The following is a 19,882-nucleotide window of genomic DNA, read 5'->3' as shown; positions in this document are numbered from 1 at the left end:
CCATATCGGACAGGTTCTTCCTCCTGCATCTGTCCCGGTCGGACAGGTTCCTTCTCCTCCATCTTTCCATGTCCGACATGTTCGTCCTCCTGCATCTGTCCATATCGGACAGGTTTGTCCTCCTGCATCTGTCCATGTCCGACAGGGTCGTCCTGCTGCATCTGTCCATGTCCGACAAGTTCGTCCTCCTGCATCTGTCCATGTCCGACAGGTTCGTTCTCCTGTATCTGTCCATGTCGGACAGGTTCGTCCTCCTGCATCTGTATGATATCGGACAGACTCGTGCTCCTGCATCTGTATGATGTCCGACAGGTTAGTCGTCCTGCATCTGTCCATGTCCGACAGATTCGTCCTCATGCATCTGTCCATGTCTGACTGGTTAGTCGTCCTGCATCTGTCCATGTCTGACAGGTTTGTCCTCCTGCATCTGTCCATGTCCGACAGGTTCGTCCTCATGCATCTGTCCATGTCTGACAGGTTAGTCGTCCTGCATCCATCCATGTCTGACAGGTTTGTCCTGCTGCATCTGTCCATGTCCGACAGGTTCGTCCTCCTGCATCTGTCCATGTCTGACAGGTTAGGCGTCCCGCATCTGTCCATGTCTGACAGGTTAGTCGTCCCTCATCTGTCCATGTCTGACATGTTAGTCGTCCCGCATCTCTCCATGTCCAGCCGGTTGGTCCTCCTGCATCTGTCCCTGTCTGACAGGATCGTCCTGCTGCATCTGTCCATGTCTGACAGGTTCGTTCTCCTGCATCTGTCCATGTCCGACAGGTTCGTTCTCCTGCATCCATCCATGTCTGACAGGTTAGTCGTCCCGCATCTCTCCATGTCCAGCCGGTTGGTCCTCCTGCATCTGTCCATGTCTGACAGGTTAGTCGTCCCGCATCTCTCCATGTCCAGCCGGTTGGTCCTCCTGTATCTGTCCATGTCTGACAGGTTAGTCGTCCCGCATCTGTATGATGTCCGACAGGTTCGTTCTCCTGCATCTGTCCATGTCCGACAGGTTCGTTCTCCTGCATTTGTCCATGCTGGACAGGTTCGTCCTCCTGCATCTGTCCATGTCGGAAAGATTCGTCCTCCTGCATCTGTATGATGTCCGACAGGTTCGTTCTCCTGCATCTGTCCATGTCCGACAGGTTCGTTCTCCTGCATTTGTCCATGCTGGACAGGTTCGTCCTCCCGCATCTTTCCATGTTGGACGAGTACATCCTCCTGCATCTGTCCATGTCCGACAGGGTCGTCCTGCTGCATCTGTCCATGTCCGACAGATTCGTCCTCCTTCATCTGTATGATGTCCGAAAGATTCGTCCTCATGCATCTGTATGATGTCCGACAGGTTCGTCCTCCTGTATCTGTCCATGTCGGACAGGTTCGTCCTCCTGCATCTGTATGATATCGGACAGACTCGTCCTCCTGCATCTGTATGATGTCCGACATGTTCGTCGTCCTGCATCTGTCCATGTCTGACAGGTTAGTCGTCCTGCATCTGTCCATGTCCGACAGATTCGTCCTCCTGTATCTGTATGATGTCCGACAGGTTCGTCCTCCTGCATCTGTCCATGTCGGACAGATTCGTTCTCCTGCATCTGTATGATGTCCGAAAGGTTCGTTCTCCTGCATCTGTACGATGTCCGAAAGGTTCGTTCTCCTGCATCTGTCAATGTCCGACAGGTTCGTTCTCCTGCATCCGTCCATGTCCGACAGGTTTGTCCTGCTGCATCTGTCCATCTCCAACAGGTTCATCCCTTCTGCATCCGTCCATGTCGGACAGGTTCCTCCTCCTGCATCTGTCCATGTCGGACAGGTTCGTCCTCCTGCATCTGTCCATGTCTGACAGGTTAGTCGTCCCGCATCTGTCCATGTCTGACATGTTAGTTGCCCCGCATCTCTCCATGTCCAGCCGGTTGGTCCTCCTGCATCTGTCCATGTCTGACAGGTTAGTCGTCCCGCATCTCTCCATGTCCAACATGTTTGTACTCCTGCATCTGTCCATGTCCGACAGATCCGTCCTCCTGCATCTGTATGATGTCAGACAGATTCGTCCTCCTGCATCTGTATGATGTCCGACAGCTTCGTCCTCCTGCATCTGTCCATGTCGGACAGATTCGTTCTCCTGCATCTGTATGATGTCCGAAAGGTTCGTTCTCCTGCATCTGTCAATGTCCGACAGGTTCGTTCTCCTGCATCCGTCCATGTCCGACAGGTTTGTCCTGCTGCATCTGTCCATCTCCAACAGGTTCATCCCTTCTGCATCCGTCCATGTCGGACAGGTTCCTCCTCCTGCATCTGTCCATGTCGGACAGGTTCGTCCTCCTGCATCTGTCCATGTCTGACAGGTTAGTCGTCCCGCATCTGTCCATGTCTGACATGTTAGTTGCCCCGCATCTCTCCATGTCCAACATGTTGGTCCTCCTGCATCTGTCCATGTCCGACAGGTTTGTGCTCCTGCATCTGTCCATGTCCGACAGGGTCGTCCTGCTGCATCTGTCCATGTCCGACAGGTTTATACTCCTGCATCTGTCCATGTCCTACAGATTCGTCCTCCTGCATCTGTAATATGTCCGACAGATTCGTCCTCCTGCATCTGTATGATGTCGGACAGAGTCGTCCTCCTGCATCTGTATGGTGTCCGACAGGGTCGTCCTGCTGCATCTGTCCATGTCCGACAGGTTTGTACTCCTGCATCTGTCCATGTCCGACAGATTCGTCCTCCTGCATCTGTATGATGTCAGACAGATTCGTCCTCCTGCATCTGTATGATGTCCGACAGATTCGTCCTCCTGCATCTGTCCATGTCCGACAGGTTCATTCTCCTGCATCGTTATGATGTCCGACAGGTTCGTCCTCCTGCATCTGTCCATGTCCGACAGGATCGTTCTCCTGCATCTGTCCATGCTGGATAGGTTCGTCCTCCTGTATCTGTCCATGTCGGGCAGGTTCGTCCTCCTGCATCTGTCCATGTCTGACATGTTAGTTGCCCCGCAGCTCTCCATGTCCAGCAGGTTGGTCCTCCTGCATCTCTCCATGTCTGACAGGTTAGTCGTCCCGCATCTCTCCATGTCCAACAGGTTGGTCCTCCTGCATCTGCTCATGCCTGACAGGTTCGTCCGCCTTTATCTGTCCATGTCCGACAGGTTTGTACTCCTGCATCTGTCCATGTCCGACAGGGTCGTCCTGCTGCACCTGTCCATGTCCGACAGGTTTGTACTCCTGCATCTGTCCATGTCCGACAGGGTCGTCCTGCTGCACCTGTCCATGTCCGACAGGGTCGTCCTGCTGCACCTGTCCATGTCCGACAGGTTTGTACTCCTGCATCTGTCCATGTCCGACAGATTCGTCCTCCTGCATCTGTAATAATTCCGACAAATTCGTCCTCCTGCATCTGTATGATGTCGGACAGACTCTTCCTCCTGCATCTGTATGATGTCCGACATGTTCGTCTTCCTGCATCTGTCCATGTCCGACAGATTCGTCCTCCTGCATCTGTATGATGTCCGACAGATTCGTCCTCCTGCATCTGTCCATGTCCGACAGGTTCGTCCTCCTGCATCTGTCCATGTCCGACAGGTTCGTCCTCCTGCATCTGTCCATGTCTGACATGTTAGTCGTCCCGCATCTGTCCATGTCCGACAGGTTCGTCCTCCTGTATCTGTCCATGTCGGGCAGGTTCGTCCTCCTGCATCTGTCCATGTCTGACAGGTTAGTCGTCCTGCATCTCTCCATGTCTGACAGGTTCGTCCTCCTGCCTCTGTCCATGTCTGACAGGTTCGTCCTGCTGCATCTGTCCATCTCCAACAGGTTCGTCCTCCTGCATCTGTCCATCTCCAACAGGTTCGTCCTCCTGCATCTTTCCATGTCTGACAGGTTTGTCCTGCTGCATCTGTCCATCTCCAACAGGTTCGTCCTCCTGCATCTGTCCATGTCGGACAGGTCCGTCCTCCTGCATCTGTCCATGTCCAGCAGGTTCGTCCTCCTGCATCTGTCCATGTCTGACAGGTTAGTCGTCCCGCATCTGTCCATGTCTGACAGGTTAGTCGTCCCGCATCTGTCCATGTCTGACAGGTTAGTCGTCCCGCATCTGTCCATGTCTGACAGGTTAATCGTCCCGCATCTGTCCATGTCTGACAGGTTAGTCGTCCCGCATCTGTCCATGTCTGACAGGTTAGTCGTCCCGCATCTGTCCATGTCTGACAGGTTAGTCGTCCCGCATCTCTCCATGTCCAACAGGTTGGTCTTCCTGCATCTGTCCATGCTGGACAGGTTCGTCCTCCTGTATTTGTCCATGTCGGGCAGGTTCGTCCTCCTGCATCTGTCCATGTCTGACAGGTTACTCGTCCTGCATCTCTCCATGTCCAGCAGGTTCTTCCTCCTGCATATGTCCATGTCTGACAGGTTAGTCGTCCCGCATCTCTCCATGTCCAACAGGTTGGTCTTCCTGCATCTGTCCATGCTGGACAGGTTCGTCCTCCTGTATCTGTCCATGTCGGGCAGGTTCGTCCTGCTGCATCTGTCCATGTCTGACAGGTTCGTCCTCCTGCATCTGTCCATGTCTGACAGGTTAGTCGTCCCGCATCTGTCCATCTCCAACAGGTTCGTCCTCCTGCATCTGTCCATGTCGGACAGGTCCGTCCTCCTGCATCTGTCCATGTCCAGCAGGTTGGTCCTCCTGCATCTGTCCATGTCTGACAGGTTAGTCGTCCCGCATCTGTCCATGTCTGACAGGTTAGTCGTCCCGCATCTGTCCATGTCTGACAGGTTAGTCGTCCCGCATCTGTCCATGTCTGACAGGTTAATCGTCCCGCATCTGTCCATGTCCAACAGGTTGGTCTTCCTGCATCTGTCCATGTCTGACAGGTTAGTCGTCCCGCATCTCTCCATGTCCAACAGGTTGGTCTTCCTGCATCTGTCCATGCTGGACAGGTTCGTCCTCCTGTATCTGTCCATGTCGGGCAGGTTCGTCCTCCTGCATCTGTCCATGTCTGACAGGTTAGTCGTCCTGCATCTCTCCATGTCCAGCAGGTTCGTCCTCCTGCATATGTCCATGTCTGACAGGTTCGTCCTCCTGCCTCTGTCCATGTCTGACAGGTTCGTCCTCCTGCATCTGTCCATGTCTGACAGGTTCGTCCTCCTGCATCTGTCCATGTCTGACAGGTTAGTCGTCCCGCATCTGTCCATGTCTGACAGGTTAGTCGTCCCGCATCTCTCCATGTCTTACAGGTTAGTCGTCCCGCATCTGTCCATGTCTGACAGGTTAGTCATCCCTCCATCTGTCCATGTCTGACAGGTTAGTCGTCCCGCATCTGTCCATGTCTGACAGGTTAGTCGTCCCGCATCTCTCCATGTCCAACAGGTTGGTCCTCCTGCATCTCCTCATGCCTGACAGGTTCGTCCTCTTGCATCCGTCCATGTCTGACAGGTTTGTCCTCCTGCATTTCTTTGGAAAGGGACTTTTTGTGTCTCTTGTGATATTCGGCCATCATGTGAAATCATGTATTATTCTCAATGGGACACAGATTTGACAGCTTCTGATTGGTCAAACCTTCATCTAAGAACCATGAATCAGAGACAGGTGGACACCCTCATCACATAATGTCCTGTAGATGTTAGTCAGTGTTGTGACAGAACCGGGTTTTGGGCTGAAACTGGACCACGACCTGCAGAGCTCTGATTGACTGGAAGTTTTAGTCAGACAGGTTCGTCCTCACTGTATCAGGGTCAGTTTGTCCTCTGATGCTTAGCACCCTCCAGTGGACAGATGCTGCTCCTGTTCCGGGTCTGAACAGAATCCAAACCTGCTGAAGTAGACCTGAATTTGTTCATTCATTCATTTTCTGATCCTGCTTAGTCCTAGTAAGGGTCGTGGAGAGGTGGAGCCTATACCATTAGCCCTTGGGCGAGAGGTGAGATACACCCTGGACAGGTCCCAAGTCCTTCGCAGGGCAAACACAAACAGACAAACAACCATTCCTGAATTTGTTATTGTTATAATTGTTTTATTATTATAATAAAATTATAATGATATGATAATAATAACAACAACAACAATAATCATAATAATTATGATTATGACTGATTTATTTATTTATTTATAATGTTTGAACAGCAGCAGTTTCACCTTGCCATTCTGACATGATGATGGTTTATTTTTACCAGCATGAAATGAAATGAAAAATACTTTATTAATCCCCAAAGGGAAATTCAGTGTTGTAGTAGATAATTAATTGGAGGAGGTCTTGTTCTGGAGGCTGATGGCTGCTGGCAGGAACGATCTTCTGTATCAGATGCTGCAAAGCTGACTGCACTCTCCACAACAGACTTATAGAAGATATGCAACATCTTGGTGCAGACGTTAAACCATCTCAGCTTCCTTAAGAAGTACAGTCTGCTCTGACCTTTCTTGTAGATGTAGTCAGTGTTGCATTTCCAGTCCAGTTTGTTGTCCAGCTGAACTCCAAGATACTTGTATTCCTCCACCACCTCCACCTCCTCTCCCAGGATGGAAACAGTGCTTTGTTTATTCTTCTTCCTCCTGAAGTCAACAATCATCTCTTTTGTTTTGCTGCTATTTAATATGAGATGATTGTCACCGCACCATTTAACACACTGACTGACCAGTTCTCTGTACTCTGCTTCTTGTCCATCCCTGATACACCCCACAACTGCAGAGTCATCAGAGTATTTCTGCAGATGACAGGACTCAGAGTTGTACTGGAAGTCTGAGGTGTACAGAGTGAAGAGGAATGGCCAGAGTACAGTTCCTTGTGGTGCACCAGTGCTGCTGACCTCCATCTCAGACACACAACCTTTCAGTCTCACAAACTGGGGTCTGTTTGTGAGGTAGTCATAGATCCAGGTGGTTGTGGAGGTATCCACCTGGAATTTATGGAGCTTCTCACATAACAAAGCAGGCTGAATGGTATTAAAAGCACTGAGAAATGAAAGAACATGACCCTCAGAGTGCTGCCTGAATGGTCCAGATGAGAGTGTGCTCTCTGGAGCAGGTATATGATGGCATCTTCAACCCCAAGTCCATTACGATATGCAAACTGGAATGGGTCCTGAAAGGTGTTTACTTGCTTGTTGAGGTGAGCCTGTAAGAGTCTCTCCAGGACTTTCATGATGTGAGATGTCAGGGCAACTGGTCTATAGTCACTTGGTTCAGCTGGTTGTGTTTTTTCAGGCACTGGAACAAGGCAGGAGGTTTTCCACAGTACTGGGACTCTATTTTGTCTCAGACTGGTGTTGAAAAGGTGCTGGAGAATCGGACATAGTTGTTTTGAGCAGGTCTTGAGAACTCTGGGACTGACACCATCTGGACCTGCAGCCTTGTTCTGGTTCAGTTTCTCAAGTTGCTTCTTAACCTGATTGCAGGAGACAAACAAGGTGGAGGTCTCAGGATGTCCTGATGTGGAGGGAGATGAAGCTGTGTTCTGGTCCATGACTGAGCTGCAGGGTGACAGATTGGAGGCGTGACAGGAAAGCAGTGGGCTTATGGAGGGTGTCTGGTCTGTTGGGCTGGAGGTAGGGGGTGAACTGAACCTGTTGAAGAATATGTTCAGCTCATTAGCTCTGTCCAGACCTCCATCAGGCTGGTCCTCCTTTAACTTGAAGCCGGTGATCTTCTTCATTCCAGACCACACATCCCTCAGGTTATTCTGCTGGAGCTGACTTTCTAACTTCTTCCTGTAGTCCTCCTTGCACTTCTTAGTTTGTGTTTTAAGTTGTTTTTGTGTTGCCCTCAATAACTCCCTGTCTCCATCCCTGAAGGCTTTCTTTTTTATGTTCAGCAGCTTTTTCAGGTCACTGGTGATCCAGGGTTTGTTATTGGGGAAGCACCTCACTGTTCTTGTTGGGACGATGCTGTCCACACAGAAGTTTATGTAATCTGTCACACACTCAGTCATGGCGTTGATGTCGTCTCCATGAGGTTCACAGAGGACGTTCCAGTCTGTAGCCTCAAAGCCTCAAGAGCATCTTCAGCTTCAGCAGACCAGATTTTGATAGTCTGTGTGATGACTGGTTCCTGCTGAACGATGGGCTTGTAGGTGGAGGTGAGAAGAACCAGATTATGGTCAGATCTTCCTAAAGGAGGCAGGGCAGAACAACTGTATCCATTATTCATATTTGCATAAAATAAGTCCAACATCTTATTTTCTCTGGTGGAGCAGCTGACAAACTGCTGGAATGTTGGTAGAGTTGCAGAGAGGGAGACGTTGTTGAAGTCTCCGGAGATCGCCATGAATGAGTTTGGATGCTGTGTTTGTAGCCGAGCAACGACGGAGCTGATGACGTCACAGGCTGTGTCTGGTGCGGTACCAGGTATTATATAAACCACTACCAGAATAACACAGGTAAACTCTCTGGGTAAATAATATGGACCGAAGCTCACAGCTAACAGTTCCATGTCCCTTGTGCATATCTTCTCCTTGACAGTAACATGTCCAGGATGACACCAACGCTGGTTAACCAGCACTGCAACTCCACCACCCTTTAGCTTTCCGCTGTGTTGTCTACTGCGGTCTGCACGGACCGTTTTAAAGCCCGGTACAGACACATTACAGTCAGGGATGTGTTCATGCAGCCATGTCTTGGTGAAGCACATAACACTGCACTCTCTGTATTCTTTCTGAGACCTTGTTAGCATCTCGAGCTCTTCCGTTTTGTTAGCTAGCGATCTCACATTACCCATGATGACGGTCGGGAGAAATGGTTTAAATTTCCATTGCTTTCTCCTCTGTCTCACTCCCACTCTGCATCCTCTTCTCTTACTTTTCAAATCAATCGGGATTTGATGTGTTGTTTTGCTGATAATCCTGATTTTGGAGCGTTTAATTACATGATCCTGATTGTAAACAAGTCTTTCGTTGCCATGGAGACCCCTCATAACAAGTCTTGAGAGACCCAAAAATATGCAGAAAAATCTCCCTTGCAGCACACCCTCCGAACCGGCATGAAATCCTGAGAAAAAAATACCTAATTTGAGGTAATATCTATGTGAGAAGAGTTTGTACTTTTAAAAAAATCAAGATAGCAAGTCAGAGCTACTACAATTTGCTGCCAACAGACGGCACAATCTAGAATAGAATGAAATGAAATAATGAAAGCGATGAACCGCCACACGCCTCTGATAACATATCATTGCATTATCCATCAAAAAGCTTTGTGTGTGAAGGTGCTGGCGATGGATGACATCGTGACCACAGTCATGAAAGCAGTGAACTTTATTCGGGCGCGAGGCCTGAATCACCGTCACTTCCAGCTGTTTTTGCAGGAGGCGGGCTCGGAGCATGGATATGTGCTGTACCATACAGAAGTACAGTAAGTGAGTAGGAGCATGAAATCCTCAGAAAAAAGAGTTTTTATTTTAAAAAATATAGATCGCAAGTCAGAGCTACTACAATTTGTTGCCACCAGATGGCGCAGTCTGGAATGGAAAGGGACATGTTGCAATGGTCCAGGATTGGACCATCAAGTTGACAAGGAAAGGTCCATGTCAGCATGTCCCATGGAACATGGAAAGGGACTCGTGGCATTCTGTTTTTTCCTGGAGGGATCTTCATGAGAACTGGTCCGATCTGACTGATCCAGATCAGCATGTGGATGCAGGAATCCACAATGTAGCCAAGATGCTGTGGATTCATTATCAGTCGATCTGGAATCTGATAGTGGATCCATATAAGATGGATTTAGGACCAGAACATCTGCTGCAGGTCTCGGGTTTCATTTATAAAGCTGCCTTACGACCAAAACCCACCAGTAACATCACCAGTAAACTTTATAAAAACACTACTTTGCAAGACAATGTCCTGCCTCCACCAACTCTGACCTGCCGTACACACAACATCTGTAGAAATGGCAACACCAACGAAGAAGAACGAAACCAAGGAAATGATGTGAAAATTAAGACATTTTTCAAACATCAAATATGAACGTTGACACAAATTGTTAACATTATGTTTTGATATTGATGGTACAGCACCAATAAATGTGGATTCACATCAGAAATGTTATTAATAAGAACATTGGCCATAAAAACCAGTTCTGCCCTCCATCAGCCCGATGGCTGCTACACCACATTTGGCTGTGGAGAACATAGTTCTGTTACTCTGCTCTGGGTGGGAAAAGGAGCAGACCCCACCTGTCAGTCACTTCCCTTTGGAAGGTACCTGGACAGGCAGACAACGTCCACCAGCAGTCTATCTGTCCCTGCTGGTGGATGTGGTCTATGTGTCCCTGGTGGGGAAAGGGCTTTACATGTCCCTGGTGATGGACGTGGTCTATCCGTACCTGTTGTGGACGTGGCCTACGTACCCCTGTTGGTAGACGTAATCGACCTGTCACTGCTGTTGGACACGGTCTACATATTTCTGTTGATGGACTGGTCTACGCGTTGCTGCTGGTGGACATGGTCTATCAACATAATAGATGGTAAGTGATGCTGGAATATATAAAACACGAGTCTATATTAGTCAGCAGGAAGCCTGATCAGTGATACAAGATATCTGACTTCATGTTATTGATCTGTACAGTAACACAGCAGCTCACATCAGTGGCTGCATCAATCAGAGATCTGTCATGTTGACATAACGACATTTTTCACACTCCTGGCTAAAACGGTGTCGTGGAATTTATCCGATGAGAAATAAATCTATAAATCAACTGTTTTCTGTTCAGATTTATTGATCATGTACAGATGTTGCGAGCGAGAGGTCTCGAGAGCTCTGCCCCGCTCAGAGTGTTACAGCATTCTTTAAACAACCTCAGCCTGGCAGCACTAGTCAAAACAACTGCTAGCTTGAAGATAACAACAGTCAGAGCTGAAGTAGGCCTTGAACAGAACACTTGGTTTTATGCATGAATCTAATAAAACAAGCTTACTGAACTACTCTAAACTATGCAGAATAGATAACTTGTATTACATAAAAGAAGCTTAATAAATGAGTAACATCTTAAAACAGGATCCCACCACAATTCCCCCTTTTGATCCCCTCCAGGATCAACACAAAAGAACCACAATACACAAACACAATAGAGCAAAGAAAAACCAAATCCATAAAACATCACTAACTACCCAAAGAGATACAGGAAACTAAAACATCAGAATGTTCACACCCGGCAGGGTTTGAAGAGCATTCATCATAAAACATCCCGTAAGGAAAAACAATCACACATCAGCGTCAGAATCAGAACTACCATCACTATCAAAACAGAAGGGAAAAGGATCAGAGAGAGAGGAAGACCCGAAGTAGGAAGTGGGTCATAAACAAGCTGAGGAATGCGCTGACCTAAGGCAGCATCAACCAGCCTAAGCAGCAGAGCCCTGATACACAGGATGCAACAGCATCCACACAAAAGCAGCAAAACAGAGAAGGATGCAACAGAAGTCAGAACTGATGCAGCGAGGGCCCGAAATCTACCAAACCCATCAAACCAGCCATTCCCAAAGGGGGCATCAATGCCAGAGAGCACAGCCATCTTACTACTAAGGGATCTAAGGCCATCCATAGCACGAGTGAGCTTCCCCATAGGGGCAGTGTTGTTAGGAATGTACGTGCAACACTGCTCCCCAAACAGAGAGCAGACACCCCCTCGCTCAGCCAAGATCATGTCCAATGCCATCCTATTCTGGAAAGCCATCAGGAGGTCGCCTTGAACGGGTCCCGGCGAGGGCCTGGAATATACACAAATAACCTCATATGATAACAGGAGTTAATAAAAGTGTCACCCCGATACCGGCTAGGAGGAGGATGCTGTAAAAGGGGTTCAGAAGTTGTGTTAAATGTGAACACCAGTGTAGTCTTTGTAAGGTCCAATTTCAACACATGAGACCACCTGCGAGAATTCTCATTATCCATGTAGGAGGAAGGAGACCAGTTAGTCCCAGTATAGGAAAAAACGGTCCCCCAAGTAGACGCAGAAGCGGAGTCAGACAAATACCATTGGTAACCAGTCCACTGATCACCGTGCTTCTCAAAGAACCGGAGAGAGGACAGAGGAAGAGACACCGTAGCAGAAAATGAAAGGGTATTGTAACACACATAAGGCGCAGACGTCTCAAACATGGAGGAGGAAGAGCCCGAACAGGGGCTCTGAAGAATGCCAATTGGGGTATAAGAGTGGATGGGCTTGCTTATCGGAATCCACCTAGACACCCGGCGACCACAGCATAAAGGAGGCGCTGTAGGGAGAGGCAGAGGGGTGGTTGCCACAGTGAGGTTAACAAGAGGCAAAGCAGATTGATTAAAGAACACAATGATTACACAATGATTACAGCAAAAATGACCAAGCAACACGTAGAGCCTTTTAATGACCAGCCATGAACCCTGAATGGTTGCTAGGGTCGATTCCTCTCCATGACACCAGAGAGGAATCGGTGGAGCTTGCGTTGGAGCTTGGCACGCTACTGTTGCAGGTGGACGCTAGTTTCACTCCACACTGATATTGCTTGAGAACGCCGACTGGTCTTCAGGTGTGAGTAGACTGTCTCACTACCCACGCTACCACAGGGATTATTCTGCCCTCTGCTGGGTGGTGCGTTACACTGCTGCGACAGAGGTAGCAGCAAGACGAAGAGCAGAGTTCACCTTCCACTGAGGATGTACAGAAGTGAAGGCCACAGGTCTTCAGATGTGAGAGTAGACTTTCTCACATCCAACACCACCACAGGGGATTATTCTGCCCCTATGTTGAGTGGGGTGACAACGCTGCTAGGGTGGACCAGAAGCAGCTGGAGGAGCCTCAGCAGGAGGAGGCACCTTCCTGCAATGAGTCGCGTGCACCCACGTGGCTCTCTCCCCCACCTTCACTGCAGTCTGAGTGATCAGGAGAACCTGGAAGGGCCCCTCCCAACGCCGTTGATTCCACCTCCGTCTCTTGAAGCTCTTAACCAGAACGAAGTCCCCAGGTCTAAACGAATGGAGCTGTCCCTCCGCGGGCAAAGGGAGGGATGCTGACACCTGTGAGCGGATGCCTGAAAGAGTTTTAGTCAGGTTAGCACAATACGACAACATGTTGCTCTCACACAGAGCCGTATCAGGAGGCGGAGCCTTGGGTGGGCCATCCCAACGTTCGGTGGAGCTGCAAACAGAATCTCAAAAGGACTGAGATTAGATCTTTCCCTCCTACGCATGCGCATATACATCAGCACAATGGGAAGGGCCTTCGTCCAGGGGAGGCCTGACTCCGCACAGTACTTCGCCAGTTTGTTCTTCAGGGTCCCATTTTCCCTCTCAATTGCTCTCCCACTCGTCGGACTGTAGGAGCAGTGTTTCCTGACATCAATGCCTAGATGCAGGGAAATCTGAGACAGTGCCTCATTAGCAAAATGAGTTGCACAGTCACTGGACAGACGTCCAGGGAGACCCCAGCGAGGAATTATTTCACATAGTAGGGCCCGCGCCACAGCAGACGCATCTGCCTTCGAAGTGGGAAAAGCCTCAACCCACTTAGACCACATGTCCACAACCACAAGACAATACCTCTTTCCTTCAGAGGGCGATACTTCAATGAAGTCCATCATCACATGTTCAAATGGCCCTGCAGGGGGTGGATGTGCCGCACTGTCAGCGTCCCGTGCCTGCCTGCCCGGATTGTGGGAAGCACAAACCAAGCATGCCTGGCAGTACCGCTGAGCACACGCCGTGAAACCCCTTGTGAACCAATGCGCCGCCACGATGTCCATCATTCCCCCTTTGGACACATGGTCCAAACCATGTGACAACTTAGCAAAATGATGAAACAAAGCAGAGGGCAAGCAAGGTTTACCATCAGGCCCAAACCAGCCCGCATCAGAGCAGGTGGCACCCACTTTCCTCCATAGACGCTTATCATCCTGCGAAGTCAGGGACTGCATCGCAGAGAGGGAGGACGGAATCGGTGAGGACACTGCAACAAGAGAAAAAGAAGACATCCGAGAGGACAGGGGGCCCCGAGCAGCAGCATCCGCCCGTGCATTCCCTGTAGAAACGGGGTCTGAACCGTTAGTGTGAGCAGAGCACTTACATACAGCAATCTGTGAAGGAAGCAAAATAGCAGATAAAAGCCTGTCGATCAGAGCATGATGGAGCACAGGTTTACCGTCCGACCTGAGGAAACCACAGTGTTTTCAGAGCGCCCCAAAATCATGCACAACCCCAAACGCGTAACGCGAGTCAGTCCACACGGTCACCGTCCTGTCCCGAGCCAGCGAGCAAGCGCGAGTGAGTGCCACAAGTTCAGCAGCTTGCGACGAGAAATGAGACGGGAGAGCAGCAGCCTCCACAACCTCATTAGCGGAGCAAACGGCATACCCAGCATAACAAACTCCTGTGTCAGAGTCCCGAGAAGCAGAGCCGTCAACATAAAAAACCAAGTCAGGACCCACCAGAGGCCGGTTAGAAAGGTCAGGCCTGGGGGTGCAAAGGATGGTCAGTTCAGCCACACAGTCATGGGGTGTGCCATCGTCAGGAGTGGGCGGGAGGGTGGCCGGATTGAGAACAGTGCAACGCTTCACAGTGACATTAGGGAGGCCCAAGAGGCTTGTGTGATACCTCAGGAACCGCGGAGCGGAGAAGGGCGAAGTTCTGTGCTCGGACAAGATCAGGTGGACTTCATGAGGGACCAGCAAGGTGAGATCAGAGTAACCAACTATGTCCCTTGAAGCAGCCAGAGCTCTGTCAGCTGCAGCCACTGCACGCAGACAGTGAGGCAAACCAGCAGCAACCGGATCCAGTTTACACGAGAAACAAGCAACTGGTCTCATAGAGCCACCGTGGTCCTGAAGGAGAACAGAAGTCATGCAACCTCCACGCTCACTCACGGTCTGGGTGAATGGCTTAGACGGGTCAGGGAGCCCCAGCGTAGGAGGAGACTGAAGGGCCAACTTCAGGGCCTCAAAGGCCGATGAGGCCTCCGGAGTCCACTGCAGCCTCACTGACATGGGCAGGGAATGTGTCAGGGCACGAAGGGGTTTGGAGTACTCTGAAAAGTTAGGAACAAAGGCTCGGCAGTATGAACAGAGTCCTATGAACGAAAGGAGCTGCCTCACCGTCTCAGGCTTGGGAGCCTTCTGAATCGCTGCGAGATGTTTCGAAGAGAGACGCCTGCCCCGCCCAGAGACGCAGTGACCCAGAAACACAACCTCAGGTTGAGCAAACTGCATCTTCCTTTTGCTGACCTTGTGACCCTCCGCCGCCAAGTGGCAGAGCAGAGCCACAGTGTCAGCCACACATTGCTCCCTCGTCGGCGCATAAAGAAGCAAATCATCCATGTACTGGAGGAGGGCAGACCCCCCCGTCAAAACCAAAGAAGACAGAGAATCGGCCAGGGCCTGGTTATACACAGTGGGTGACTCACAATACCCCTGTGGCATCCGAGTGAAGGTGTAGCCCGGCCCGCAAACTGAAATGCAAACCAAAACTGAGATCCCTTGTCCACAGGAACGCTATAGAAGGCGTTGCTCAGGTCGATCACCGTAAATCACTTAGAATGCGGAGGAACTGTAGACAAGATGGTATGAGGATTTGGCACCACCAGAGTGCGAGCATGCACTGCTGCATTTACGGCAGTGAGATCCTGGATAAAACGCCACTCCTCTGGTGCAGGGGGCTCACGGTACTTCCTAATCGGCAGAATGGGCGTGTTAACAGGAGAGTCATCACAAGGCACTACCACACCCGACTGCAGGAGTGAATGAAAAACCGGCCGTATGCCTGCAAGTGCTTCAGGCCTCAGGGGATACTGAGCCCGGCGAGGGCGAAAGTGAGACTTAGGCGTGACCACCAACGGTTGACAGTTCTTTATGAGTCCAACATCATAGGGATGGGAAGCCCACACACAGTCAGGAACCGAACTCAATTCAGGGAACTGGCCATCCTGTGAAGGGGAAGAAACAAGAGAGGCAGTCAGAGAAGTATGGATGACGTGAAGCGATCTCAGAGCTGGAAGCTGGAGATGACATGGGGTTTTGCAGACGTTCAAGGAAGGAGAAAACAAGACCGAACTGTCAGAAGTGGGCAGCCAATCTGATGCAGATAGACAGGCCCTCATCCAGGGCCCTAGGTCCTGCCAGTCATCCGATTTCCCAAGAGCTACATGAGGACTGCTATTCTGCACATCAAACAATTCCTGCTGGTCTGGATTAAGCAGAATAGAGAGGGCACATCTCGTGGAGGACCAAATCAGATCTTGGGAGTGTACAGCATCTTCTATGCCTGCAAAGAAATGTTTTTCAAAGTCAAGGTCAGGAGCACAGGCCACGTGTGCAGCGCAATGAAGACCCTCTGCAGACATGTACTGTGCAGCATGTGAAAGCCGCTCGCGTGCCATAGAACACAGCTGTTCAGACTGCTCTGAGTTTATCCACCACTGGTAGATAAACACGCCGCCCGAAGATACATGATTCACTAAGGAGTAGGCAGATTTAGAATTTGGATAGACCTCCACTCCAAGTGGGGTCGAACGAAGTTCAATACTCATAGCAATCATAAGATCCCGTCCCAGCAGATTAAACGGACAGCATTTAGAAAGCAAGAATGAATGTTTGAATGAGGGAGCACCATCTGAGGAGCAAGTAAGAGGAACAGTAAAGTTTTCCTTTACTTCCGAACCACTTGCAACCAGACAATAGAGATACCTCCCACTAAGGCTGGTGTTCGGCAGGTCAGATTGGCGAATCACTGAAAATGTTGCTCCAGAATCAACAATAAAACTGAGTTTCTTTGTTCCAACAGTCAACATCATTGTGGGCAGATTTAAAATACTCTCTTCAGTGGGTGTTTGTAGCAATGTGTGTGTTGGTGTGTGTGTTGGTGTGGGTGAGCACTTATCTGTGTGTTCTGGCGCCAGAGAAGGGCGGTCCTCAGTCGAACTCCCCTCCGAAGCTCCACCCTGCTTCACCTCTCAGTCTGCCAATTGGGGTCTGGCCGGTCCCCTAAGTCCTCCCCTTTCCCCATTGCGGAAGTAGCCACGTCTACGACCTCTCCCCCTGCGACGCCAAGATTTCAGGGGGCACTGCATAGCCCAGTGGCCTGGTTGGAAGCAACAGTAACAAACGTCATCACGTTGTTGCATGTCAGGAAGTGGATAACGGGTTCCCACGTGTGAGAGGAGGTGGAGCTGCATCTTGTGATGAGTGTCCTCCTTTTTCTGCTGGTCCTTAGCAGCTTTGTCATCCCGCCTGCGCTGCTGGTGTTTAGCATGGCGAACCACATCAGCCAGACACACAGATGAATCAAAACAACCCACACGAGTCCTTGACCGCGTCAGCAAGCCGGGGGTCCATGTTGCTGAGAAACTGCTGCTTCAGAAGGCCCTCATAGGGGCCCATGCGAGCGTCGGGGTACCCCAGGGGTTTCTCTAAACCACTATGAGCATCAAAAACAGTTTGCAAACGTTCCAGGAAGTCCTCCACTGTTGTGATCCTGTTCCCTGGTGGGCGTGTCTGGCATCCTAGCACCTGATCTTCATCTTGGCAATCAGCGGCAGCACTATTTAAGATCCGCCCAGCCTGCTGTTCATCGCCAGATTGTTGAACGTCCTGCGGTACAACTCTCGGCCTGAAAGATTCTCCCTGTGTGTAGTCCTGATCGATAACCTGTGTGTTTTTTCCCCGTCAGAGATCCTGCCTGTATGCCCGATTGCTGCCCTGTCGCTTACCTGCCTGCCTGCCTGCCTGCCTGCCTGCCTGCCCGCCTCTCTGTCTGCTGGGTTTGCCTCCCCGCTTGTCTGCCTGCTGACTAAACCTATCTTCCGCATCCACCTGGGAAAGAATCAGAAATCCGAAGGAAGCAAATAAATTATTGTTTGAAACTCCTAGCCGAGTCCGCATGTGAATCCCCCGCACTTGACGTCAACCTAACATCCACGGCTTCACCTGGCTTCTGCGTGGAAAGATCACAGGTAACTGGGACAAAGTCTCTGACAGACTGCAGAAACCGAACAACCCACTCTCTGTAGTCAATGTCTTGGTCCTTTGCGGACTCCTGGTTCCATGCAGGGGTCGCCGGCTGGAAATGCATGTTGAACAGGGGTCTCAGAGGAGAGAATTGGGAGGGGGTGAGGACGTTCATCATGACTCGACCCAATTCACCAGAGGTGGGAGTGAAATCCCAGATAAACTCCAACAACACCTTGGCAAGAACATCTCCTCCCTTTTCAGGAGGCGGCAGGTGTTTTGCAGCCTTTATGATATCATCCGGAGTCCACGCTCGGTAAACAAACATTGGAGCCCCATGTGATCCCCCCACCTGTACCATCGGCAGTTGGGGAACATGAGACTTGTCTGCTGTCTAGTACGGCTGGAAATAGGAGGATCAGACTGTGTGGAACTGATGGTGCATTGTGCACCAAAGGCCCCTGCAAGATTGTCCTGTAGCGACGCCTGGTGGACTGGACTGAGTACCGGAAGTGGGGGAGTGGCAACACATGGCACAGCCTCGGGCGACGCCTGGTGGACTGGACTGAGTACCGGAAGTGGGGGAGTGGCAACACATGGCACAGCCTCGGGCGACGCCTGGTGTACTGGACTGAGTACTGGAGGTGATGGGGTGGCGACACGTGGCACGGCCTCGGGCGACGCCTGGTGGACTGGACTGAGTACTGGAGGTGATGGGGTGGCGACACGTGGCAAGGCCTCGGCCTCAGACGATGATGACTGCGCGCTGCTGTGGTGTGAGCTCGGTCCATCATCTTTTCTCTCCCGATAGTGCTGATCAGTTGGACAATAAGGCGGAAGGGCGGAGTCCAGAGAGTAGTCGACTGCAGATGCCCACATGGATGTCTGTAATGAAGGATAAAGAGAAGCTGAGGTTCCTGGTTTAACATTAGGTTTCTTAGCAGGCCTCTCCTGTCCCTTATCACCATGTGCTGCTCCAGACATAACTGTCTGGCTTTTCTTCTGGCCCTTACTTCCTCTTAATTCACACTCTTGTTCCCATTTCTTTAGACATTCATTCATTCTGTACATCATTTTCACATCTTCACTCTTAACCGTTTTTCTTTCCAACATCTTACAGCGTTCTTTTTCTAGTTCATCTCTCAACCTCTTCAACTGGTTCTTACTAAGTGATCCACCATCAGGAAACCCGAACTTTTCACACCACAAAACGAGAAATTCACAACGTTATGAATGTATCATATATGTATCATATATATATTTTATATATATATATATATATATATATATATATATATATATATATATATATATATATATATATATATATATATATATATATATATATATATATATATATGCCTTTTCTGGAAAGGAAAATTATTTCTTTTTGTAGAAGAAGACAGTATATAGAAAAAAAAAAACCCTTTTGGGAATTTTAGCCCTTGGTGAGAAAAAATAGTTTTTCCTTAAAAGGAAGAATAGACTTTAACAAAAAAAATCTCATCTGAGACATATCCTACACTTGGTTTGTGCCTCTATGGAGACTATTCTGAAAAAAAGAAATATAACATTTTAACATCTTTCTCTGAATGAGGAAGATATTTAGTATGGGTTAACCCCTAAGGGGAATATTCTTTATTATTCTTTGTTTGTATTAATCTCATTGTTATAACCTGAAAAACTTCAATAAAAAGGGTAAGCGTTACGTTATAACCTTAACCTCCCAACAAAAAGTTAGCTTCTTCATTCTTCCAGTTTAAGGACAAGAAAGCAGGAAGGAGTCCTCAAACTCTCCAGGTAAGCCCCTTTACCCAGACGCCAGCAGAGGCAGAAGGTTTGGAACTATTATGCTGTTCTTATAACCTTCCGACCCCTGGCAGCGAAAAACTAGACTAAGCTCGGAGGGTACAAAGAACCGTTTAGTTAGGCTAATAGTTGGGACCTTTTTGTAGGGGATCAGTGTGAGAGACTATCCCCGGGGGGTCAGAGTGAGAGTCTGCCCCC

This window comes from Telmatherina bonti, assembly GCF_933228915.1.
Source record: "Telmatherina bonti genome assembly, chromosome: 14".
Lineage (NCBI taxonomy): Eukaryota > Metazoa > Chordata > Actinopteri > Atheriniformes > Telmatherinidae > Telmatherina > Telmatherina bonti.
Note: the sequence above shows the minus strand (reverse complement) of the source record.